The sequence below is a fragment of the Astyanax mexicanus genome, chromosome 14 (genome assembly GCF_023375975.1).
Source record: "Astyanax mexicanus isolate ESR-SI-001 chromosome 14, AstMex3_surface, whole genome shotgun sequence".
NCBI classification, from domain to species: domain Eukaryota; kingdom Metazoa; phylum Chordata; class Actinopteri; order Characiformes; family Acestrorhamphidae; genus Astyanax; species Astyanax mexicanus.
In genome coordinates, this window is record NC_064421.1 from 38,088,262 (window position 1) to 38,115,931 (window position 27,670).

The 27,670-nt window shown below is 39.1% G+C and overlaps 1 protein-coding gene across 1 annotated transcript in view; it reads left to right on the forward strand.

Moving 5' to 3' along the window:
• The first annotated feature begins 611 nt into the window (after positions 1–611).
• esrrga (estrogen-related receptor gamma a) overlaps positions 612–27,670 on the forward strand; it is a 123,639-nt gene continuing 96,580 nt past the window's right edge. The window contains exon 1 of the mRNA XM_022672678.2: positions 612–670. The gene's annotated coding sequence lies outside the window, so the exon portion shown is untranslated. The remainder of the gene's footprint in view (positions 671–27,670) is intronic.

Consider the following 27,670-nt stretch of genomic DNA (forward strand, 5'->3'; position numbering starts at 1 on the left):
TACTGTGGTATGAAAAAGTTTGGTCACCCCTGAAAATGTTTTCTTTATAAATTATTGTTCCTTTATAATTGGCTGTTCAGATCAGCAATTTCAGTTAAATATATTATAAAGCATATAAACGCAGTGATATTTGAGAAGTGAAATTAAGTGATATATACAGTTTTATTTTTTCACACCACTGTATATATCACAGTACAGAGGTTAGCTCACATTCAGATCTCGTTTTTGTAAAATCTTAGCAAAGAAAAGTTTTATTTTTATCCAGTCAGAACAGTGGGTCTAATAGGTTAGGTTTAAACACAATGCTAAATGAACCACTGGCTCACAAAAATCGTTACTATTATTAGTCTAAACTAATATTTTATATTAGTTTATATATTCAGTGCTATTTTTGTAAATCGATACAGTATTGCAAGGCACAATAAAGTAACACAATATAATATTGATATTTTCTTACACCTCTAAAGAACAGTGGGTTGAATGAGGTGTAATGTTTTGGTGTGGTGCTCAGATGCTGTGTATGAAGTTGTTTTGTTTTTGCATTATTGTGAAATTGTTATTATTCATCATGTAATGTTTCATATTTTTTCTTGTTGTCCACAGAACGTTTCAAAACAAAGTGGGATCTGTATGCAGCCATATCTCACATCGGCCTTGCCTGAGATTAGAGGTGCGTTGCATCGGCAGTGATTACACTCTGCTTTTTACAGCATGTTATATTGTAGCTCTTTAATTGAAACTTTAATGTATCAGTGGCATCAGGGACCAACTTTGTCCCACATGTGCTGGCACTAGAGCTCAGTGTCTTGACATGCAGATGTGTGTAGGGATTTTCTACAAGTCTAAATGTAAAAAGTTAATTTAATGATCAAATATTACAATTAATATTAGGTATTAAATTATTTACGACGAAAACATTTCTACAGTGCAAAACTACAATGTTCCTGTAAAATATATGGTAAAATATTATAGCATTGGGTAATGGATTTTTGTATAGACCACGGGCATTCTTCCCCATAACCCTGTATTGAGACAGAATGACATTTTAGTAACTTTAAGCTGGTAATGCATATTTATTTTTGCTGACATTTTAACTAATTAAAAAAGACCACATAAAATGTCCAAAAACTCCATGACTAATTAATTTTTTTCCCCAAATTAAGAGAGGACTTTGGGAATGCTGTTATTCTCAATGTTTGGGGTGGGGGGGAGGGAATGGGTGCATATTGGAATTAGATTTCAATCAGCAGCCATGAAAGAATCACTTGTATACTTCTGTCTGGCTGCATTTACCAGACGGCCTGCAATTTACCGCTATCGTGTCTGGCAAAAGCAATCAATGGGCAGCTATAAATTTCCCTATAGTCAAACAGACGGATTATGTTTTTGTACGATTATGAAATACTAGCGTAGGGATGCAGGTTTGCCCCAGTGCTGAGGCCATTATGTGCTAGCAGACGTGTCTTCTGTAATTCCAGGTATTTCATAGATTGCACAGACTGATGTCCTAAAACTTTGAAAATACTGTATGTTCTGTTTAGTTTGTGTCTTTCTTCACTGACGGCAATCGTGGTATTTATCATGCTTGTATCAGGGTACTATTGCAGTTCACAATCATTTTGATGGTGAACCCTTATCAGCACTGCAATGATTTTAATATGTATCCACTCACTGTCCTTCACTCTCTTAGACACCCTTACCTACAGCTGCTCTGCCTTGTAGATAAAGTAAAGTCAGAGACAGAAGCTCTGAATCTGTTGCTGCACAGTTTGCATTGCATATTCTTTAGTTCTTCATCAGTGGTTAAAGGACATTGCCACAGAGCACTGCTTACAGGATGCTGTTGGAGGATTTTCTCAGTCCAGCTGTGATGCTGATGTGTTTAAAAACTCCAGCAGCACTGCTGTGTCTGATCCACTCATACCGGCACAACACACACTAACCCCTGAAAATGACCCACCACCCAAATAAAATCTGCAATGTAGTGCTCCTGTCCTAAGTAATTTACAAACAGTTAAAATATGGAGAGAAACAGACTGACTATAGTTTTTTAATTACAGAACTTCAACGAGCTTCAGGTGGCCACTGCTAATAAGTTAATTGCTATCTTGACAATGCAGGTTCACCATGTGCGCCCAACGCATGTACACCAACTTGCTAGTAACACACACACATGCAGAACACGCAGCAGTGCACAAGCCAACTTTTATATCAACAATAAACAAAATACAAAATAAAATAACATTGCTTTTCCAGAAAGTTACCTGCTCGTGCACCTTCACAGCATGAATGAGCAGGTAAGTTTGTTCTGCTGAGAAGTGCAGAAGCGCTGTGCTGGTAAAATACCAATCCACCAAAGTTAGAGCACACCTGACTCTTAAAGGGAATGTCAAGTGACGCTAATTAGTTTATTTCATGCCCAAAACACACCCACAATTAATTAAGAGAATAAATACATGCCTTTTGCACCTTTGCAAGCAAGGTGTACTTTTCCCATTGTTACAATAGCAAAGACACACTGACACGCCTTAAATCAAGCTGCGCAGTGTGCGGTTGACAGCTCACCTATAAATCGATAAATAAATATCATCGATTTACAAATGAATGGAATTAGGGAATTTTGATTTTGGACAATGTGCAATGGGAGTGTTATGAAGCTCTCTCCAGGGCCTGCTGGCTTTGATGCCTTCTCTGAATTGACTGAAAGGGTCTGCCGCTATATCAGCAAAAGCCAACTACCTACCAACTAAATAAACACAAGACAAAATAATTAACAAGAGGACAACAGAAATGTGCACACAATAACACACACAATACAAAATCCCAGTCTACATAGAGCAGTGTGATTCTTAAAAAAAAAACTTGTCCTTGAAAACCACAGATACTTTCCCTTATTTCCCCCTTTTTCTCTTGAATGGAGATCTTTGTGTTTCTTGCGATCTTTATTATTAGTGGAATTATTCACCGAGGTAGGTACGCGCTGGCTGAATAAATTGAGCGTAGAGTCGGTGCTGATGCTCCTCGCTGGCATACATTTGTGCTCAGTTAACAAAGAGCCGGAGACGCCGAATCCCACTGGAATCGCGCACTCATGTTCTGTTTGAAACCAACATAATTAAAGTCACCCTCTGAAGTAACCTATTTATATAACGAAAGCTCCCTTACAACGGCCGACTCCTATGAATAACCCGTAGGAGGGCCGGTGGTATAATTACTTCACATTTTTAATTTAGGTGAGGGAATATTTGTTATCAAATCGGAGAGAGAGAGGGCGAGAGAGGGGGGGAGTGCAGATGAGGTGGGAAGGAGTGGTATTAGTTTCGAGTGAAGGGACATAACAGGATCTTTGGAGTGTTTCATGGAGGTGTGACAGTGGATGCTTCAGTCTGGGGTCAGGATACACTGTGACTTCTGTACTGCTGAGGAATCCTTAGAACTTTAGACAGCTGTGATAACCACTGTGCCGTTTCATTCCATCATGACATTTACTAACCCAGGCTGAAGGCCTTGTGACCGAGTGCACATTAAACTGTACTATATCTGATGCATGATGACATAGCATTATGACTCTTTTTACCATTTTATATATCATCGTCCAGTGCAGTTTCATGATCCAGTAAAATCACTTTAATACACAGATAAATATTTACTACTTAAATATAACATATGTTTTATTTATAAAGTCACAGAAAAATACTGATACTTTAACATTATACTTTGATTAGGTTTGATTATATTGTATCATTGAATATCAAAGTTTATCTTAAACATATCGAGATTTTTTTGTTAAATAGCAAAGCCATACTTGTGACATTTAATTGCATAAAAAAAAATTCAATCCTACAATGTAAATGAGAAAGCTAATAAATTACATTAGCTGTTTGTTTGAACCCTTTCAGAGATGGACACAAATCTAAGAACGTTATTTTTTGTTAGTAATGCACAGAAAGACTCTAATAGTCTGCTATAAAATCATATTAACTAAACAATTTAAAAGTTTCTTATGTCCATTGCATTGAAGGCCTGTGTCTAATATTTAATATTTCATTTTGACCTTTTTTTTGTTGTAAATCACATTAAATTATTAAATTAATGTTGTTCATTGTCTGGCTCATGGTCTATTCTGATAGACAGTAGCTCTGTAATAGTGTTACGTGCAACAATAAAGAAAATACATGATGTCCATTGCAATGGATGCATAGTCTGAAAGAGTTAAACTATCTTCTTCTAAAAATGCTTAAAATCAATTGTGAGAAAAGCTAGTAAGTAAATTATTGTGTGGAATTTGAGAAACTGTTTATATATTAGATGTGAGGAGCTGTTTTAATTTAATTGATTGGTTATTGCAAACAGCTTAATATTTTCTAATAAACCTTATTTGCAATGGGGGTTGAATCATTTTAATTGATTGATAATTTTTCAATGTCCTTTCTGATGTGCAGTTGAGATCAGTTTGGGTTTGTTTATCACAGCAGAAAAGTTAATTGATCATAGAGAAATCCTCACGCTTAGCACTGCATGGAGAAAAACCTGTCTGAGACAGAAAGTGACAATGAGGCGCACGCAAATTGACTTTGGCTGTTTACAGTGGCCCCTGGAATAGGGATGAGCTTGTGTTGAGTTGAGGGAAGAGGTGTAAACACACTCTCTGACACGTTGGTTTGTGAGTGTATGTCTGTATCTGTGTGTGTGTGTTTATCATAAAGCTCAGCAGCTCTCCAGGTGTATATTAGTGATAAAGAAGGGTGAGGGGCTTTGTTCTTCTTTAACGAGCCGTCACACTTCAGTGCCTCTATCTGTGGGAAGATTGGTGGACTCCCTGGACATATACTCACACACAGTCACTCACACACAGTCGCTGCAAAGCCAAGACTGGGCTGTCTGTGAGGTGGAGAACTCATCTGTAGTAACTCCAGTCCTTAGCTTTTCCAGTCTGGGGATGTACATACTAACTAATTTTGACATTAATGAACAGATCAACAGAAATATTATGGGACTGAATTAGATTTTTGGGAGCATTTTGTAAAGCTTGTCTAATTCTGCAACAATCACATCAAAGAGAACAGACTTGAAGGTAAAGCATGGACAGCTATATTCCAACAAATCTGCCATATAGAGACAGAATAGAAAAAAGCCTAGAGTTGTCTAGGATCTGAGGAGCTCCATACCGTGTTCTGGATAATGCTGCTTACTGTCATCAGACAGAGTACAAGATTTTCCATGCTTTCTCTGGAGTGGGTAAAGGCATTGCCCTCCTACCTCACTTCTACCTGTGAGGGGATGTTGGTCAGCACTATGGCAGCAAGATATGTCATATGAGTATTGTTATTGTGACATGAATGTTCACCTTGCTAGAGTGGAGCAAGTTAGGGTGAGGTACAGTGGGGTAAAGTGAGAAGGTAGAATGAGATATGAGGTATTGTGAGGTACAACAAGGAAGAGTAGCCATGTCAAGTACTAAAAACATTTAAGGAGCGTAAACTAGTTTAGATCTTAATTTATTGTGTTTCACAATTATATCAGGATATCCAACACATTCTAAACCTCCATTCACAGCACAGGTGTCTGTTAGCTGTTGTGTCAGAGCTGGGGACCTGGCGCTTTCCTCTGAGTATGCTGGCTGCACACTGATGCTGTATCGGCAGCAGATAAAAAAGAGCTGGTGGCTGGCTTCACATGTATTGGAGGAGGCATGTGCTTGTCTTCACACTGGGGACATCACTAGTGATTCAGGGAGTCGTATGAAAAGGAATTGGGTAATAAGGCTACCAAAATGTGGTTGAAAATTTAGTAAAATTAAATTCTTGTCAGCAGATCTTAGTTTTTCATACTTTACATAACTGTTTGGCTTGCAGCTTGCATTGAGAACAGCCAGGTAAAAGTAAAATGTGCAGTTGCAGTTTTAAGCTTTTTCTTTGGCTTTGTGCTGCACTGCTGTGACACAAAAGGATCCATAACTTTTCCATGGAGGACTGGAGCATGAGCAGAAACCAAGTGTGCCTCTTCATATTAGAAGTCTTTAAGCCTCTAAATGATTTCTTTTATCTGAAGAGTTGATGGGGTAGGGGGATTATAAAATGACTTGCTGATTTAGAAAAGAAAGAAAGGGAAAAAGTTAACAAAGAGCTCCCACGTTTTTTCCCATATGTGGTGCTCCTCTCTTTGTCTTATCCTGCTCTTCTCTGTTTCCACGGTTTGTGCCGCACGTCTCTCCCGGTGCCTGGTTACTCGTCTTTTTCCCGCTCTGCTTCAGACAAAGTACGCACTTGCTGCATGAGCCCACTGAAGACGCCGGCGGCTGAGAGGGGCAGACGGGTCCCCAAGGCTCTGGAGAAAGAGTGTAGCCGGGGAGCACACAAACACCCTCCTTTTCTCCATCAGCGTGTTTAGCACGAGGGTCGGCGTGCAGGCGGGTCGTAAGTGCGTTGGCATAGAGGGTGACTGCACACTGTGTGTGTGTGTGTGTGTGTGTGTGTGTGTACGTAGGTTCCTGCTGGGGGACCAGGAGCCCTCATTAAGATTCTTCTCCCATGCAGCTCGGCTTTGGAGGAGCTGTATGAAGATGTGGGTATAGCCTGGACTGAATACGCCCACCAGCTCTCTCTGAGAAGTCAATTACCACTTTCATAAAGGGGGGACTTTTATTAGAGAGGGAGAAACAGAGAGTTAGGGAGTCAGAGAAAGAGAAGCGAGAGTACCATGACATGCACACTGATCACCACATCACTTACTGAGGCCTGTTCCACACCTGTAGTTCATTTTATTTCATTTCCCTGGTCTGAATAAGTTAACAATTTAATTAACTTGAAGCATTTTCTCCCTTTGGTTTGGTTTTACACAGAAAAAAAACCTGCAAGTGCCACAGCATGCATCACAACATATTTGTGCATATGTGTGCAGTATAAAGCTGCCTTCACACTGAACAAAGAATATTTGCCCCTACACATTCAAACACATTGTCTTCAGTGGGAGGCATGGTTCAGACCCAAAAATTCTCTGTGTGGCAGTAAAAGGAATCTGGTGCAGCAGAAATACAGAGTCAACAAAAAGTTAAATATTTTCAACTTTTGCATATTGTGCTTAGGCCGAGACTCAACACGGCCAATCACAGATCGGTTAGCCACTTTATGCAGAAGCGCACCCCTTGAGCATGTTCTGGCTATGTTAAGTAGAATGAAAATGAGCAAAAACTTGGCTCTTTCTTAACATTTTGTCTACATATTGCCAGTAAGCATATGTAGGTGCTCCCTCGACTGGTAATCACTGCGCACACTTGTAAGCTAACTTAATCCTTATTGCTAGCGCAGACATGACCGCGTTTAGTATGAAAACAGACCAAGACCGATTCAAATGTTTTGGTCTGCATCTGGTGCGATTACTATTTTCACATCTGCTAAAACTGACCAAGAATGAAAACAAACCGGAGTTTGTATGTTTTTTCAAATTTATTTCAAATTTTTTTCCATTTTCTACACAGTTTACATGGCCAATTACCCAACCCACACATTAGGACTCCACCTATCACTAGTGATGCCCCAACACCAGGAGGGTGAAAACTAGAACATGTGTATTTGGTACATGTAAAATCAGCCACTGCCTCTTTTAAAACTGCTGCTGATGCAGCATTGCTGAGTAGCATCACAGCACACTTGGAGAAAAGTGCAGTGACTCGGTTCTAATACATCAGCTAACAGACGTCTTGTGCAGTGGACATCACCCTAGGAGTGATGTGGGGAAAAAAGCGCCAACTTTCCACAGAGAGAGCAAGGCTAATTGTGCTCTCTCAGGGCTCCGGTAGCCGATGCCAAGCTACATGAACAGGATTCAAAATGACAATCTCATAATCATAGTGGCATCACTTAGCCTATCGCACCACTTGGAGCCCCACCACAGTCTGTTTTAACCAGACCAAATAATGCTGGTGTGAAAGCACTGAAATAATAATAAAATTGTTCCATATATTTTTTTAACAAAATGATTAATTGCAATGGGCATCAGTCCATTATGTGTATGCACGTGTTTTGGTGTGCCAGTTTTTGTAATTTTCATCAACTAATGAATTAATCAAGCTCAGGATCTTTTTACTAAGGGGGGATTTTTTTTTTACTGGGGGTGACTGTAGATATGGCTTAACTCTTTGTGCTGCTGTTTTGGAGTTGTGATTGTCTAAAGCTTAGCTGATAGTGAGTGTCTCTAAGGCAAGTTGAGTTCATTGGGGATGGGAGGGAAGCAGATAGCAGCTGGCCAACTTCAATCTGTTAACCAGGCCATGCATAGGAAATGCCACTGGCATTTGCTTATATTTATGTGTGGGATTTGTATTTGATGTAAACAATTTATTGAGTGGTTGTTATGATATACATTTCAAAACATATACTCCAAAAGATTTCTTTATTTGATGACACTGTGCACCTCTATGGCTTGTTGTCACAATGGGGTTCATACACTGTTAGGTGTGAACACATTTGTGATTGTCACTTACTCTGTGCAATGACAATAAAGAAATCCATGCATTGAAAAAGCTACCAATTCTCCCATAAACTGGGTTGAGAGTAAATCCACTTAGTGACCACAGTTCTTTGAATAGGGTAACTGTCATGTAGTTTGAGGGTGCTTTCACATCTACCCAGATCTGCAGTATGAAACCACTTTAATCACTCAAGCAATAAAAAATGAAAATGAAAAAGAAGCAGTGTTATATCAAAATCCGACTACCCTTGGCATGTAGGGGCGTCACACAGCAGATTCACCTTTTTCCACATCTCTGTAGACCCGTCCCTTTGGTTTTACCCCTCTGTACTATTAAATGTGCATATGTTTTTCTAACGAGGGGTTTATTTATTGTAGTCCTACTTTAATATCCCTGTATGTGTAGTTCTGGATAGGCTGTTCTTGCTGACACAGTCACCTGGGGAAGCAGAATCTTCTGTTTTTACATCGCACTAATGAACATGAACATCCCACTCATTGAACGTGTGCTTTTACCCACAGTTCCAAACATTGTTTACTGATGACTTTCACATAAGTCTAATGAAGGTGTGACTTTACCTGAAACAGACACTTTACCTACTACTATACTGTTTAAAGTGGACTGACACTTTCAGGTGACTCTACCTCATAAAATGGCAAGGTGTGGAAAGAAGTTTGTTTAAAACTTTTTGGAAGTAAGCTCCAGAGGAAATAAGCTCCAGCTATAGTAATAGCACATTTTGTAGTAGTAGGTCTTGCTGTTTTGTATAAAATGTACATCATGCCCTTATGTGACTTTGAACCAGAGCTATTAAGTCTAGAATAGGCAGTTAGCCTAGTTTGGAGCTGTGATGCTAACCGACACAGCATGCAGCCTCAGCAGAGTGTGCAATGCTAACTGTTTTTTTTTTTCTGATCGGAATTAGTGACATTTTTACTCAAGTACTGATTTCAAAACTAGTAGCAGTAATGTAAGAAGAAAAAAAAATCATTAAGGACAAAAGAAGGAGCCTACCCCATCCCTAAAATATTTTCTAAAAACCATAATAACTATAATGTTATAATATTATAATGTTAATGCTGAGAAAATTGGGATGCTTCAGGCTCCCTGCTTTAGCAGCATATGTGTGCATTAAAAAGTTTATTTATTTTGTGAGTGAAGCTTTAACATTAATTTACAGTCAACTTAGACTTTCCTTTTTGTGTAAATTTGGCTAAAATGAACAGATTTGTCCGATAAGGTTAATGTGGTATCTGTCCCCACTCTTGACTGGTATTGGCGATCAGCTGATTGAGCTGAATGATAATTGTCGTTTGGTGATTGCCCCAAAAAACACTGATTGATCTATCGATAACTCAAACTAGATCTGGCCTCTCAAAAAGTATAGTGCTGAAAATTGACACTAAATGTTCTTTCTAGAGTTGATTGTCGTCTTTACTATTGCGCTCCTAGTAGGTAAACTAGGTGACCCCCTGCCTTGAGCCTAAGCTTTAGACACAACTGCTGTGACTAGTATTCTATAGTGAAATATTCCAGACTGCTAACCTTGTCTCTAATTAGTGTCCAATGGTGCTGTGGTCAGTGTTGTCCTGCAGGGCTGTACACCTGTCTCTATTCTCCCAGTTTGAGCCAGCCGTCGTCAGTGTGAATCCTCCCGACCTCTCCCCGGAGAAGGATGTCTGCCGAGCACCTCTCACATGAGGGGAGAGCCACAAGCTCTTTGTCCTGCAGAGGCCAGGGGGACCGTGGGACGGCTGAGAGGGAGAGGGCCACTAAAGCCTGAGAGCTTTAAGGAGCAGCTGCGAGGGCAGTGAGGAGCTAAGGAGTCTAGGGTGCTGAAGAGAAGGAAAAGTGGGTGGCTGCTGTATCACATTCTCTTGGAACTGGTGTAGAAACTGGATGTCTATGGATTTTTAAAAACTCTTCTAAGGTTTTAAATATGTTTAGCTAAAAAAAGAAATGTACTTTTGTTTTTCCTTTTGGGTCTCCACTGCCCCTATAAACTCTCAAACTCAAAAAAAATCCAACCATCCGTTTCTGTAAATCAATTGAAAGAGTTTCATGTCAGGAAACATATGCTTCTGTAAATCGTTTGGATGTCTTCACAATAAGAAAACCTACATAGAACCACCATGGCGCCACCCCTTACCTTATTAGGAAGATGAAAGAACGTTCAAATATGGATTTTTGTGCTTCAGTTGCACTTAAGTAGAACTAGCTTGTGTGCGTTTTGCCTTTTAGCACAAGCTAACACTAATGTGGGGTAAATGCATAGCATGGGCAGCAACAGCTTATTTGAATAAAAGTAAAAGTGCCCTTAAAGTGGACATGAAACACTTCTAAGTATTTAGTATAATTCACAAAATGTATTGTCACTCTTCTCATAAGTTTAACAGTAAAATTGAATTAAAATAATAAGCTAATATAAATGTAATTTTTTAAGTAAGGGTAGCGCCATCTTGTCCCAGCCCTGAAAGTGACGTCACAGGGTTGGTTCTCGAATGCCTAACTAACAAAATATTAGCCTTATAGTTAATAAAAGCCAAAAAAAAAAAAAATCGATGCAAAGGGGGCCACTTTTGTATTGCCCCTGGGTGTAGTAATACTGGGTGTAATATACTTTATAGGGTGAGGAATGAGAGAAAGATTCACTTTCATTTTCATACCTTACCACTTAAGCGACAACTGTTCTTCGGTGGTCGCTAGCAGCGCTGAAGCACGAGAATCCTCCGGTTAGCATTTTCTAAACGAGTAATATGTGAAGGAGAGGGTTTTTTGGGTCAGGAGCATTAGTCGTTTGCCGGACAAATAAGCTGAAGTCCGAGTTTTTTTTCCTCTGTTTTTTATTTTTTCCTCTGACCAGCTGGGTTGTACAGACCATTCGACTGAGGGTACTATAAAAACAGCAGCTGTGAGCCGCAAGGAACAAGCCAAAAGATGTACCCACCTAGATGTTCCGAAAGTCTAGATAAGTTGACAGTTATCAGAGCTAGCGTTAGCCACGTATCTAGCTATCTTAACAAAGCTAGCATTATCTACTTAGCTAATATATATATAATACTTATATATATATATATATATATATATATATATATATATATATATATATATATATATATATATATATATATATATACATAAAATCAGCAGCTGTGAGCCGCAAGGAACAAACCAAACCACCTAGCATATATATATTCTGCAGGGAAGACCTCTGAGCAAATGGTGCTTAATAGCCTCCTGACAGCAAATCCAGTCGGCACGGCGGTGCAGTGACAGCATCTGCGCCAGATAAAGTTAGTGTTACCGACCCTCTCCACTTGTACGGTAACCGCTGGCTGCACCTCTGAGTTTGTACTGTTAATCTGTCTCGTCACCTCACTGGCTCGAACAGATAAGACATTGGGTTTCTAGGAATCTCATCAAAATCCCGTTCAGCTTCGTCTTCATCCATAATCATGACAAACAACAAGCTCTTTTTCTTGACCGTGACGGCTAGCTATATACCTGGCCTTTTCAACCAACCAACCTTGTGACGTCACCAATGCTGCACCAGCGGCACACTAGTGCAAACATTTAGGGTAGTCACAAACATAAAGATTTTTTTATATAATTTTATATAATTTTATATTTTATATACCCCCCCCCCACACCCACCTATGAGAATTATATGTGATTTTGTGCAAACATGAACATATATGAACATATGAACATGTTTGGTATAGCTCATATACTTGTGTAAACCAGGTATAATATGTCTCCTTTAAAAAGCCAGACAATTAATACAATTTGTTTTTATTTTTGCATAATACATTTGTCAGTTTCCAAATGTATTAAAAGTACAGATTTGACTGAAGTGAATACAACTAATGCCATTATTTATGGCTACATGTGATGCTATTTTTTAGGTTTGCTCATTATTTGGTTTTAGCTAGTAGAGATACTGCAAGCTTGGGGAAGTAACAATTTAATAAAAAACAATTGGATAACCAGTAATTTATCAGGTTTAGCCTAGCATGTATCTTATTACCGGACCAAGAGTAGGGATTGTGGGTAATTTCTAGTGATTGACCAATTCATCATCAGCCAATTATTGCAATAAAAAAAACAGTATTGACTGATATTTGTGCACACAAGGCACGTATTTATTTACAGTGTTTACATGTTCATATTTGATATTTAAACAAAACGGCTCATTCAAAAAATAATAGACATGAGCATGGTTTACTCTTACGCAACTAAACAGGCAGCCAAGGCAGTAAAAGTAGAATAATGTATTTTGCAAAAGAAAAAGAAGAAATCTTACTTAACTTATATATTTTAGTTTTGCTGGAGTTATAGCTAGAATTTTATAGCTTTAAAAATAATCCTTGGTCCTGAAACATTTTATATAATTTTGTGTTGAGAAAAAGAGTACAAGTGTTAGTATGAATATCAGTGTTTTTAAATGAACAATAAACATGAAGTAGTTCATTTAAATGATTATCAACTGAACTTTGAACTAGTTCATTTTTCCACTCTGGGCGGCGCTGTGGGTTGCGCTGCTGTTAGAGCGCCCCCTATTGTCCAATTCCTTCATTCAGACAACAGTGGAGCTGGGCTAAAGTAAAACCCTGTTCTCAGTAAAAACAGCATTATATCAGTCTGCTGAAGTCAGCGCTCCCAAAAGCGGGAAAAATAAACCCTGCAAATTTTCTACTAGAAACAGAATAGCACACAAACTAACACAGAGCTACCCAGAGCTTTAAAAATGCAGACTAAATCCTCCTCCAGAAAAGGACTTTATTTCAGACTGGACTCCATACACACAATCAGTAAGTAAATCCATCTGACTGCCTCTAGTAATAAGCAGCGAAGTGCGAAGAGAGGCAGTGTTCTGCTCTCTAAAGCTTCCAGTTACCTAAAGCTTCTCACACATCTCATCTCTGTGCTTGTTTAGCTACTTTAGCTCACCTCAGTGTCTTGCTAGCGTAGCTACTTTACCTCACCTTAGCTCTGTGCTAGCGTAGATATTTTACCTCAGCTCAGCTCTGTGCTAGCTTAGCTAATTTACCTCAGCTCCGTGCTAGCTTAGCTACTTTACCTCAGCTCAGTGCTAGCTTTGCTACTTTTCCTCACCTCAGCTCTGTGCTAGCTTAGATACTTTACCTCAGCTCAGCTCTGTGCTAGCTTAGCTACTTTACCTCAGCTCAGCTCTGTGCTAGCTTAGCTACTTTACCTCAGCTCCGTGCTAGCTTAGCTACTTTACCTCACCTCAGCTCTGTGCTAGCTTAGATACTTTACCTCAGCTCTGTGCTAGTTTAGCTACTTTACCTCACCTCAGCTCTGTGCTAGCTTAGATACTTTACCTCAGCTCCATGCTAGCTTAGCTACTTTACCTCAGCTCTGTGCTAGCTTAGATACTTTACCTCAGCTCTGTGCTAGTTTAGCTACTTTGCCTCAGCTCCGTGCTAGCTTAGATACTTTACCTCAGCTCCATGCTAGCTTAGCTACTTTACCTCAGCTCTGTGCTAGCTTAGCTACTTTACCTCAGCTCCGTGCTAGCTTAGCTACTTTACCTCACCTCAGCTCTGTGCTAGCTTAGATACTTTACCTCAGCTCTGTGCTAGTTTAGCTACTTTAACTCAGCTCCGTTCTAGCTTAGCTACTTTACCTCAGCTCTGTGCTACCTTAGATACTTTACCTCAGCTCCGTGCTAGCTTAGCTACTTTACCTCAGCTCTGTGCTAGCTTAGATACTTTACCTCAGCTCTGTGCTAGTTTAGCTACTTTACCTCAGCTCTGTGCTAGCTTAGCTACTTTACCTCACCTCAGCTCTGTGCTAGCTTAGATACTTTACCTCAGCTCTGTGCTAGTTTAGCTACTTTACCTCAGCTCTGTGCTAGCTTAGATACTTTACCTCAGCTCAGCTCTGGGCTAGCTTAGCTAATTTACCTCAGCTCCATGCTAGCTTAGCTACTTTACCTCACCTCAGCTCTGTGCTAGCTTAGATACTTTACCTCAGCTCAGCTCTGTGCTAGCTTAGCAACTTTACCTCAGCTCCGTGCTAGCTTAGCTACTTTACCTCAGCTCCGTGCTAGCTTAGCAACTTTACCTCACCTCAGCTCTGTGCTGACTTAGATACTTTACTGCCTCTAGTAATAAGCAGCAAAGTTAATATGCTGGGCAGTGTTCTGCTCTCTAAAGCTTCCAGTTACCTAAAGCTTCTCACACATCTCATCTCTGTGCTTGTTTAGCTACTTTACCTCACCTCAATGTCTTGCTAGCGTAGCTACTTTACCTCACCTTAGCTCTGTGCTAGCTTAGATATTTTACCTCAGCTCAGCTCTGTGCTAGCTTAGCTAATTTACCTCAGCTCCGTGCTAGCTTAGCTACTTTACCTCAGCTCTGTGCTAGCTTAGCTACTTTACCTCAGCTCCGTGCTAGCTTAGCTACTTTACCTCACCTCAGCTCTGTGCTAGCTTAGATACTTTACTTCAGCTCTGTGCTAGCTTAGCTACTTTACCTCAGCTCCGTGCTAGCTTAGCTACTTTACCTCACCTCAGCTCTGTGCTAGCTTAGATACTTTACCTCAGCTCTGTGCTAGTTTAGCTACTTTACCTCAGCTCCGTTCTAGCTTAGCTACTTTACCTCACCTCAGCTCTGTGCTAGCTTAGATACTTTACCTCAGTTCCGTGCTAGCTTAGCTACTTTACCTCAGCTCTGTGCTAGCTTAGATACTTTACCTCAGCTCTGTGCTAGTTTAGCTACTTTACCTCAGCTTCGTGCTAGCTTAGCTACTTTACCTCAGCTCAGCTCTGGGCTAGCTTAGCTAATTTACCTCAGCTCCGTGCTAGCTTAGCTACTTTACCTCACCTCAGCTCTGTGCTGGCTTAGATACTTTACCTCAGCTCAGCTCTGTGCTAGCTTAGCAACTTTACCTCAGCTCCGTGCTAGCTTAGCTACTTTACCTCAGCTCCGTGCTAGCTTAGCAACTTTACCTCACCTCAGGTCTGTGCTGACTTAGATACTTTACTGCCTCTAGTAATAAGCAGCAAAGTTAATATGCTGGGCAGTGTTCTGCTCTCTAAAGCTTCCAGTTACTTAAAGCTTCTCACACATCTCATCTCTGTGCTTGTTTAGCTACTTTACCTCACCTCAATGTCTTACTAGCGTAGCTACTTTACCTCACCTTAGCTCTGTGCTAGCTTAGCTAATTTACCTCAGCTCCGTGCTAGCTTAGCTACTTTACCTCAGCTCTGTGCTAGCTTAGATACTTTACCTCAGCTCTGTGCTAGTTTAGCTTCTTTACCTCAGCTCCGTTCTAGCTTAGCTACTTTACCTCAGCTCTGTGCTAGCTTAGCTACTTTACCTCAGCTCCGTGCTAGCTTAGATACTTTACCTCAGCTCTGTGCTAGTTTAGCTACTTTACCTCAGCTCCGTGCTAGCTTAGCTACTTTACCTCAGCTCTGTGCTAGCTTAGCTACTTTACCTCAGCTCCGTGCTATCTTAGCTACTTTACCTCACCTCAGCTCTGTGCTAGCTTAGATACTTTACCTCAGCTCTGTGCTAGTTTAGCTACTTTACCTCAGTTCCGTTCTAGCTTAGCTACTTTACCTCACCTCAGCTCTGTGCTAGCTTAGATACTTTACCTGAGCTCCGTGCTAGCTTAGCTACTTTACCTCAGCTCCGTGCTAGCTTAGCTACTTTACCTCACCTCAGCTCTGTGCTGGCTTAAATACTTTACCTCAGCTCAGCTCTGTGCTAGCTTAGCAACTTTACCTCAGCTCCGTGCTAGCTTAGCTACTTTACCTCAGCTCCGTGCTAGCTTAGCAACTTTACCTCACCTCAGGTCTGTGCTGACTTAGATACTTTACTGCCTGTAGTAATAAGCAGCAAAGTTAATATGCTGGGCAGTGTTCTGCTCTCTAAAGCTTCCAGTTACTTAAAGCTTCTCACACATCTCATCTCTGTGCTTGTTTAGCTACTTTACCTCACCTCAATGTCTTGCTAGCGTAGCTACTTTACCTCACCTTAGCTCTGTGCTAGCTTAGCTAATTTACCTCAGCTCCGTGCTAGATTAGCTACTTTACCTCAGCTCTGTGCTAGCTTAGATACTTTACCTCAGCTCTGTGCTAGTTTAGCTTCTTTACCTCAGCTCCGTTCTAGCTTAGCTACTTTACCTCACCTCAGCTCTGTGCTAGCTTAGCTACTTTACCTCAGCTCTGTGCTAGCTTAGATACTTTACCTCAGCTCTGTGCTAGTTTAGCTAGTTTACCTCAGCTCCGTGCTAGCTTAGCTACTTTACCTCAGCTCTGTGCTAGCTTAGCTACTTTACCTCAGCTCCGTGCTATCTTAGCTACTTTACCTCACCTCAGCTCTGTGCTAGCTTAGATACTTTACCTCAGCTCTGTGCTAGTTTAGCTACTTTACCTCAGTTCCGTTCTAGCTTAGCTACTTTACCTCACCTCAGCTCTGTGCTAGCTTAGATACTTTACCTCAGCTCTGTGCTAGCTTAGCTACTTTACCTCAGCTCTGTGCTAGCTTTAGATACTTTACCTCAGCTCTGTGCTAGTTTAGCTACTTTACCTCAGCTCTGAGCTAGTTTAGCTACTTTACCTCAGCTCTGTGCTAGTTTAGCTACTTTACCTCAGCTCTGTGCTAGTTTAGCTACTTTACCTCAGCTCTGTGCTAGTTTAGCTACTTTACCTCAGCTCCGTGCTAGCTTAGCTACTTTACCTCAGCTCAGCTCTGTGCTAGCTTAGATACTTTACCTTAGCTCAGCTCTGTGCTAGCTTAGCTACTTTACCTCAGCTCCGTGCTAGCTTAGCTACTTTACCTCACCTCAGCTCTGTGCTGGCTTAGATACTTTACCTCAGCTCAGCTCTGTGCTAGCTTAGCAACTTTACCTCAGCTCCGTGCTAGCTTAGCTACTTTACCTCAGCTCCGTGCTAGCTTAGCTACTTTACCTCACCTCAGCTCTGTGCTGACTTAGATACTTTACCTCAGCTCTGTGCTAGCTTAGCTACTGTACCTCAGCTCAGCTCCGTGCTAGCTTAGCTACTTTACCTCAGCTCAGCTCCGTGCTAGCTTAGTTAACTACTTTACCTCACCTCAACTCTGTGCTAGCTTGGTTACTTTACCTCACCTCAACTCCATGCCAGCTTACCTAATTTACCTTAGCTCTGTGCTAGCCTAGATACTTTACCTCAGCTCAGCTCTGTGCTGGCTTAGCTACTTTACCTCAGCTCAGCTCCATGCTAGGTTAGCTGCTTTACCTCACCTCAACTCCGTGCGAGCTTAGCTACTTTACCTCAACTCCGTGCGAGCTTAGCTACTTTACCTCAACTCCGTGCGAGCTTAGCTACTTTACCTCAACTCCGTGCGAGCTTAGCTACTTTACCTCAACTCCGTGCGAGCTTAGCTACTTTACCTCAACTCCGTGCGAGCTTAGCTACTTTACCTCAGCTCCGTGCTAGCTTAGCTACTTTACCTCAGCTCCATGCTAGCTTAGTTACTTTAATTGGGCTTGTGCTAGCTTAGCTACTTTACCTTTACTTGGCAGCTGAAAGAATTTCTCAGAAACTCCTGTTTTTGACTCTTAAACTTTAAAGCAGTCTCTGTGCTGCTGAATAACTGAAAAATAAACAAATTCAACCAAACAATGAAATTAGCAACACCCTCCAGTAAATAATAAAAAATAAAACATTCATATAACATTATGTTCTCATCAGTATAACAAATACGACAAGTACTGGTAATTACTGGTATTATTATTGTGGGTGTAGTAAAGAATAAGTGTTGTGGCTGAAGTGTATAAATAGTGTGTTAATGATAAATCAATGATGCATAGAGTCATTATGGTCCTGTTGAGAAATATGGTGAAATTGCAAAATAAAAAGTTTACTATTATTATTTGGAACTGGATAAATCATGGACACTGTACTGTCTTTGGCCACATCTGCTCTCTAAATATCGGCATTGGCCATAAAATAATATCGATCGAGCGTTAGTTATTTCTCAGGGTTAGCCTGGCATGTAGCTCTTCACTAATTCAGATTGACAGTTGGAATTGTGTAATTTCTCAAGTTTAGCAGGGTCTGGTGATGGTTAATTGGACAGTTGTGTTTAAGCACTATAATGGGTGAGGAAGTGTGGGCAGTGTGCCAGGGCTGGTTTTTCGGAAAAACTGGAGTTACTCTTTGTGTATGTGGTTCCTTGTCGTAAATGTGCCAAATGCTTTTGTTGTTTTAGATAGCAGCAGAATGTTACATGCGTAAACTGGAGTATTTTATGTATTTAAACTGCCCTATCTTGATTTTGTTACACAGGAAAAACTGACAACCGTTTACTCCAGCTCACTACGTAGGTCCTACGCAATATCGACTCGGAACGACGCTAGCTTATCAGTTGTGGTTGGCTCGTATGTTTGAAGGCAAACGTGATGGCATCAGAAGTGCGGGAGAAGGCTGGCGGGCAGGAGGCTGTGGAACAGAGTGTGCTGTAGATATCTGAGCTGTGAAGTCTTAATTGCAGCCCTAGATAAGGATTAGAAGGGTCTTCCAGACACGGTGATCTGCAAATACCTTGGCCTAAAAGGTGCTTTAATGCCCTAATGTGTATCGCATATCAGGACCAGGTAATTAAGTCTGGGTGCACGTGTGTGTGTGTGCGTGTGTGTGTGTAGTATGGCTAGAGATAGTGGAAGCATGCTTTCAGTTTTTGATTAAATGCAGGTATCCATTGTACTGCCATTTATTGGCATTTAAATATTGCTAGCAACATTTGGTAATATAAAAAAACAAAACTTAAAACATATTTTAATTCATTTTTACATTAAAAACTTGTTTGTACACACCTTTATTAATTTCTCCAGGACAACTAGGCCCATCTTAATAACGGCATAATAATAATTATAACTATTTTATTGTCAGGTTAAGCCCGTTTTAATTTCACTGATATATAATGATAATATAATGACAATGAACCTAATGATAGTCTAAATGATATATCATGTATATATCTATACAGAACACAGTCCTTTGCAAATTATGTTGTGGAAACACTAGTTAAAGAAGCAGCATGATCACTTTATTTCACCATCTCAAATACAATAATCCAGTGTAGTTTACTGAATCAGTAAAAAACTACTAAAAGTGCAATTGCAACACACACACACACACACACACACACTCCAAACATGGCTATTATTATTTATATGTATTATTAAATTGTAAATAAATACTGATGTCATCTTACCTATGAAATCATATAGTAAACTTGAAAGTGTTTAACAAACCAAAGTACTCTGTGAAGCATTTAGGTGGCTCGTATCCTGTGCAACAGTGGTTAACCTTGCTCCTCCTTTCCTGAGGCAGTCCTGATAAGAGCCAATTTCAATATTGCGACTGCATTTAAGGATACTTTTAAAGTTTTGGATATTTTTTGGATTGACTAACCTTAATTTATTTTGCTTAAGTGGGTAGTTCTTCCCAAAATTACTCAAATAGAGCTATTCACTGTATACCAACTCTACCTCCCTTTTAAACACATTAAGAGGCAAAAAAAAAGTAACTCTTGATGTGTTCAGCACAGCTGTTAACTGAACGCTGGTGACTCTACCTCATAAAGCTGACTGAGAAAATCCAGCCAAGATGTGCAAAAATGTCATTTAAGCATAAGGAGATACTTTGAAGAATCTAAAATATAAAACATATTCTGGTTTGTTTAACACTCTTTTGTAAACTAAATATTTACATATGTTTTACATATGTTCTTCATAGTTTGGATGAATTCAGTATTTACAAAGCCCCATTTAAATACTAGTAATTTACAGAGCCATAGAATATAAAGCACAATAAAAAAACACTAAATTCAAAACTACTGTACATTAATGCAAAAATATAAAATATTAAAATTTGATGCCACATATTGGCATACAACAATATATCATAAATAAAAATGATACAATATATTGCTGAATCTATGTTTTGTTCCCCCAGAGGACTTTTGCCAAATCTTTGATGTCTCAGGAAACGCATTTGGGATCAACTTTGTCACGGATGTTTCGCCTAAAATTGCTTTGAAGAAATAGCTTTATTAAAAAAAAAAAGACATGAGATACTTCAGAGGTAAAAGGAGACAAAACTGAGAATTTGCTTTTAGACATATGTGATCTGGTGAGATATATTGGTGGTCCACCAAACAAACCCAGGTATCAAACCCACAACGATGCTCTAACCACTGAGACACCGCTGTCCTTACACAATTGTTAAATAAGTTAAGAATTAAGTATCAACACAAACAACTGTCCAGTTAGTTTACCTATTACTGAAATATTTTTGCATAGTAAAAAATAAATCATATTGCATAAATAACACCTGAAGTGTTGGTACTTCTTCAAATACTAAAACTGAAATGTACAATTGAATCGCATGCATCATTAAAAAGAAAACAATAAAACATTAGTACATTTTGTAGAATGCAGTATGTAGTTTGCAGCATCAAAATAAATAGTTGTGGTTATATTAAGACTCCTGTCTTTAGTTATGGTTGTGTTATTATTGTGGCAAATCTGAGTACAGTGTGAGATCTATTTTAAACCTCAAGAAGAGAAGTGAGATTACTGAGCTTCTGATCTCAGGAGACATATTTTAGCAGCTAGTATTTATTATTCTTATTACACACTACAGAGATATTAAGGAGATCTACTTCAAGTTTTAATCTTCCTCTAGGCCACCCCTAGACAAAAATGATTGATGTCATGTCCATATATTGTATGATAAACCAGTACCATCAATATTGTTACAGGTCTAAAGCCAAAGATACGTAATGTAAAGTTTAAAAATCTTAATGAGGAGAAGGTAATTGCTCAGCTTGGGTGCTTGGCCAGTCGCTACGTATTCTCTTAGCAAACAGAGTCGTGCGGTTTGTGTCGTGTCCAGTGCTGTAGTGACTCTGCTGGAGAAGGAGTGAAAGCGAGGGAGGGAGAGGAGAGAAACAGCAGTGGCAGTATCAAAGAGAGGTTAGCAAACGCCGGGCGCCGGGCTCTCCGCTGTCCCTGGAGCCCCCGCTAGCCTGTTATCACCCAGCCGAGCAGGGGGGCTTTGAAATTGGCACTTTCCTTCATGTGACAATTGTACCTGCTGATAGGCCATTAGATTACTTAGCCGCTCGCCCCTTTTGCGGCCCACGGTAACCTCGCTTTATTTTTCCTTTCATAGCAGCCGATTCACAGTGCAGCTGTTCCACTCGTGCAGATGAGAGGTCTGTTAGTGGCAGTGGTCAAGTAAAAAGCCCCTATTGTGTCTCGCGATTTGGCCACTGTAGTCCTTGTGTGGTGAGGGGGTGTAGTGTCAGTGATTGTTATTAGTAGGGCTGTGTATTGTCAAGAACGCAACGATGCGATAAGCATTACGATACTGTGGTTTCGATTCAGTTTATTGCAGTACTGTAAGCAAGGCAAAATAGAATAGGAAGAGTAGACATACAGGTATTTATGTGGATGTTTTAAATCCTTTAACCACAGACGCAGCTCCTGGAAGGCAGTGGGTACAAGTTAGCTAGATAGTTGAGCTAGTATAATTATGAAATTATAGCATGGTTAGCTACTTTGGATAAAATTGGTAAATCTTAGGAATTTTTAAGGAGACGCTCATTTATACTATTTTACTATATTTATAAAAAAGGTTTTATCTAATTAGACCAGTCTAATGACTGCTATCTTCTCTAAACTAAGAATTAAAGATCTATGCTGAGTTTTTAAAAATCAACTAATTATTGCAAAATATCATTATACCGATATTTTCTTAAACCACTATTATTAGGACTGAGATATACAGCTCTGGAAAAATTAAGATACCACTTGAATGAATTTCCTTGATTTTACCAAATTTAAAACCTCTAGAATATAATCAAGATGAAAATAGATGATCACAAGCAATCAAACCAATTTGTTCTCCTTGAATTTTTGCACCAGGAGTGGCATAAAGTTATGCAAAAGCAGTGTGTAAGACTGGTGGAGGAGAACATGCCAAAATGCATGAAAATGTGATTAAAAAACAGGGTTATTCCACCAAATATTGATTTCTAAACTCTTAAATCTTTATGAATAGGAAATTTTCTTCTATGCATTATTTGAGGTCTGAAAGTTCTGCATCTTTTTGGTATTTCACCTATTTCTCATTTTCTGTAAATAAATGCCTAAAATGACAATATTATTATTTGGAATTTGGGAGAAATATTTTCGTAGTTTATAGAATAAAACAACAATATTCATTTTTCTTAAACATAAACCTTTAAATAGCAAATCAGAGAAACTTATTCAGAAACTAAAGTGGTCTCTTGTTTTTTTTCCCAGAGCTATATATCTAATAGGGCTGGACAATATGACCAGCATTTATATCACAATGTGTTCTTTAATTTCAGTTGATACTATATAATTCTGATATATTATGATGCTGGTATAATAATATAGTAATGCTATTTCACTCTTTTAAATTAGTGTCAAATTTTGTGTATTCAGACATTGGAATTGAGATTCCAATGGAAAAAAGGTTAAATATTATGGATGAAAGGTGATTAAATAAAATAAAACCAAAGTTTTTAAACTGTGTCAACATAGCAACTATGTACATTACTATTTACATTAATTCTTTAAGTAAGTGGGTTTCTGGTGGTGATGTCTGTTTATTTTGGAATAAATCAGTAATGTATAGTTTTTGCTGCAGACGTAGATCACCACTATATATACATTAATTTATTGTCCATTCTTAATATATACTAATATATTTGTAAAAATTTTACAGATTAAGGTTCAGGATCATTTTTGCCAAATAAAGCTGGAACGTTTTAATCACTTTTCTCACTCCGTGCTCGGACACTGAACATGGTGTGCCAGCTTGCCACCTAGTTGTGGTTGTGTAGCCACATCTACATCACATGGGTTTTTGGTTACTTCAGATTGATCTAATTCATCTACAAGCAGTTCACAGGATCTGTTTTATCAGGTTCAATTTCCACACATATCTGTTTATAAAATGCTGCTGCTGCTGGAGATTATTAGATAATTAGTATTATGTTTTATGTTTTATTTTTTTAATGATGCTCTTTAGAAATAGAATTGTCTCTAGTTCAGAAGAGGAAAAAGACTAGATGATTGAGATAAAAGGTAAAATAAGAATTTTGAGTTCAGTCATATGTCCCAGTTGTGTTTAGATGATAAAGGAAGCATTGTTACGTTCCCTGTTTATACGTACAGTCCATGACACTGGTGTGGCAGGTAGAACAATAGAGGACACGTCGCGTGCACGCACACACACACACGCAGCACTGACCACATCACAGCCAGTAGCTCCCTCTGTTGTCCACTGCTGAACTGCATGGAGCAGGGCTGTCCTAATGCAGGGCTGCCAGTCTGCCTCCGAATTCCCACTGAGAACCAATACACAGACTCTGCAGCCCTCTCACATAACCATACACACACACACACACACACACACACACACACACACACACACACACACACACTGACACACACACACACTGATACACACAGCTTCCCATGGAGTGCATTACTGCACATATCAGTCCTCTGCCGAGTTCATATCTCATCATAAGTCTCTGTGAGCTATAAATGTGTGTGTTGTGTGTTTGTGCTTATATAAGTGTATAATGTGCGCTGCAGTTTATTATTGTTTTATATATGGCTGTATCAAGGTTTTAGCAGTGTAGTATATTAGTTTACACAAAACCTATTGGTTAGGATTTTTAGATAGTAATACTTTACGTACAGAAGATTGCAACTGAAACATAGGTCTATATATTAGTGGTATTTTATACATTACTTATTTAGGTTGTTTATTTGCTTTTATTATATCATTGCAGTAATAGTGTTATAGTGTAAAGTTGTTATTTTTGCTTGATTATTTATAGCGTATTGTGATATATTATTTTCTTATCATATCAAAATTACACTGAGCCTAAGCATATTGAGATCATCAGTAAAAAAAAAAAAACACTCCAACTGACCCTACATTTATTTATTAAATCCAGTTTTAATTAATGAATTGCAGTGGTTTTGACTTAGAATATTTATTTAGACTAAAAGTCATGCTGGTATTGGATAGTATTTTTTTGTGTAAGGATCTGTTGCTATTGATCATTACGTCAGTTATTTAACTGCAATCATGTGTCATCATGTATTATGATAAATATCATATTGTGCTAAAATGTCTTTAAATATTGTGATATATTATATTTTTTGAACATTTTTATCAGATCGCACAGCCCGACCTCTATATTATGTGTGTGTAAGTGTGTGTGTGTGTGTGCTCTGATGTCTCTGAATGCTCTGGCTCTGAATAAAGCAGCCCACCTCCTGAATTTATTAAGGCCCAAATTTGACAAGTTGATTTTAAACAACTCCAGCGGCGGCGGCCTGCATTGACTGCGCGCTCGGCGGCCAAGCCGGCTGACATGTGACCCGCGTGAACTTGCCCTCCCCTATTGACTGCCGTGATTGATGCTCCGCCGAGCTAGCCCTGATAATTCTTAGCCGCGTGTCAACAGCCGGTGACCAAAGGGGTCATCACTGTCTTTAACATTTCACACACACAAATACAGCCGCGCACACGCGAGCGCTGCCGGCTCACGCGCACATGCAGCGCACACGCAGTCGCACAAACAAACAAAAGAGGCCGTCTGGAGCTAACGACACTTTCTGAAGCCGTGCGTTAGTTGTGTTGTGTTTTTTATGCCCCTCTTTTCTGTGTTAGCACAAGTCTTTTGTCTGCCAGCACTCGAATTGAATATCTGCCTATCTCTGCGGGGAGATCGTGCCTCACTTTTGGAGGCGAGGCGAGACGAGGCTCGGAGGATGTAAAACACCCACGGCAGCGATCCTCCGAACAATGGAGGAAGGAGTTGTGTGAAAACTGCTAATGGAAACGAGGGGCAGCTATTGACACGTATCGACAGTCGGGGCAATCAGCCCGGCCTGGCCGTGCATACTTAAGTTCAAATGTATTCAGCAAGGCTGCAGGGATTAAAGCCTATTAATGACAGCCTGTAGCGAGAAGCCTGCCTCAACAGTCTCTCAGCTGCCTTTTTTCTGCAATGACTTTATGCTAAGGAGAGCAGGTTAGCTTAGTGAAGGCGTAGTGAAGAGCTGGCTTTTATGGCTGCTGTAGACCAACAACAGTTTTCTTGTATTGTTTTGGTGTTAATTGACAAGTTTAATTGACAAGTGGCAGGGGTTTACATTTTTTTATTTTTACGTTCATTTTAAAGAAGTGCAGAAGAGCAGCACTGTAATCTTTGTAATGACTGTAATCATATATATATACTTATACTTATATAAATATACTTTTACTTATATATATATATAGGTATATATATATGTGTACTTTTACTTTTAAATATATATATATATATATATATATATATATATATATATATATATATATATAGAGAGAGAGAGAGAGAGAGAGAGAGAGAGAGAGAGAGAGAGAGAATTTTACCACTTTTTCTACATAGTCTCAGTGAGAGCTGGGCAATATATCAAAAGTATTATTATTTTTTAAAAAATAGATAAGAATTTAGATAAAAAAAGTTGTGGAAAACATATGACTCTCTATATACAGTATAACCACATGGTAATATTGTGCCTTCTGCATAGGTTACCATTTATCTATTATTTATTCCATCAAATAACATGCATAGGTCATTTGTGGTCATTTGCTTGGTTTGGTTCCAGGAGGTTTGACACTCGACAATTAAAAGAGCAGCATGTTGATTTAAAGCAAGTGCAGTTTACTGAATCAATGAAATTTTGTGACAAAGAAAACAACTTTCTTATGTTTATAAAATATATTAATTATTTTAAAAAACCTGGATGCACTGATATGTACTATTTAAATATCCAGTATACACTGTGTTTTTGATGTTACACATAAATACAATATACATTTTCAGTCATATTTCCTAGTCCTTCTCCCAGCACATACTCTAAAATCTAAACATATAAACTGTACTGCAAAGACTCAAAAATCCCCCCTTCTCTTTTATTTGTATTTTTTTTGTCTGAACTGTGCAAATTACGCTTGTTTTTCCACTCATCATCATCATGATTCCTGCATGCATCTGAGCTCTGAAAGCGCCGCCGATTACTCTGCTTCTGCATGCGCCCACCATTTGATCCGCAGACATCTTAATATGAGGAATGTTTGTTAGTCCCCAGGGATCTTTCAGAGCGCAGGTATCCCCACTCCTGCCTTTCACATGCCGGCGCGAGTGCCGCTCCTCTACCATTCGCTCCTCTCCTCCTCCAGTTCTCTGTTCAAACTGCGTAATTAAAACATAGTTTAAAAACATGTTTTTTTTTTTGCTCCATGCAGCTTTGAATCTGAGCTTTAGTATTTTTTTGATCAGCGGCCTTATTTTTGTGATGCTCAGGAGTAGTATACATTGTTTTAAAGCAGCCACATGAATACATTAGTGCAACTTTGCAAAGAGAAGTTGAAATATTTAAATGGGCGTGTGTGTGTGTGTGTGTGGTGTAAAAAAAAAAAAAAAAAAACTCCTTTGTTAGGCTCACCGTGTCCTTCAGCAGTGCAGAATACTTATGCTTTCACATTGCTTATGCTTTTTCTTAAAAGGAAATACACTCTCACTCTCAGTTTTTTCTCTCAGCTGCTTAACTAAAATGCCAGGTATTCCAGATCCAGTTTCTTTTATTTTCCACAAAAAGCTTCACTCTAAAGTGTTTTTCTAGTCTTTTTTCCTCACTAATTCATTTGTTTCTATTCCTTATAACTTAGGCTTGTTCATTGAGTCCTTGGCAACATTAATCTAAGATTTCATTCACTGATGCAGGCTAGTAAAAGTTCTGAATATATATTTCTATGTATGTGAGAAAGTATGCGCTTTTGCCACAAAATCTTGATAAATATATATTTTTTGTTTGCACGCTATATTGCAATTCGAAATCTGTAAAAAACAACCAAAAAAATATAAACAAATGTTTTTAACAAAAGTCAACACATCAGCTCATTCACAGTAACAGTATCACAATATATAGCAATTATGCAAGTACAACCTAATAAAATACAATCAAACTTAAATAAAAGTTTGGGTGATGTATATTTTTATATATTTCTACGTAAGCTGCTGTAGTCCATTCTGTGTGTATCTGTACCTCGCTGTTATTGAAGCACTGGTCACTGTG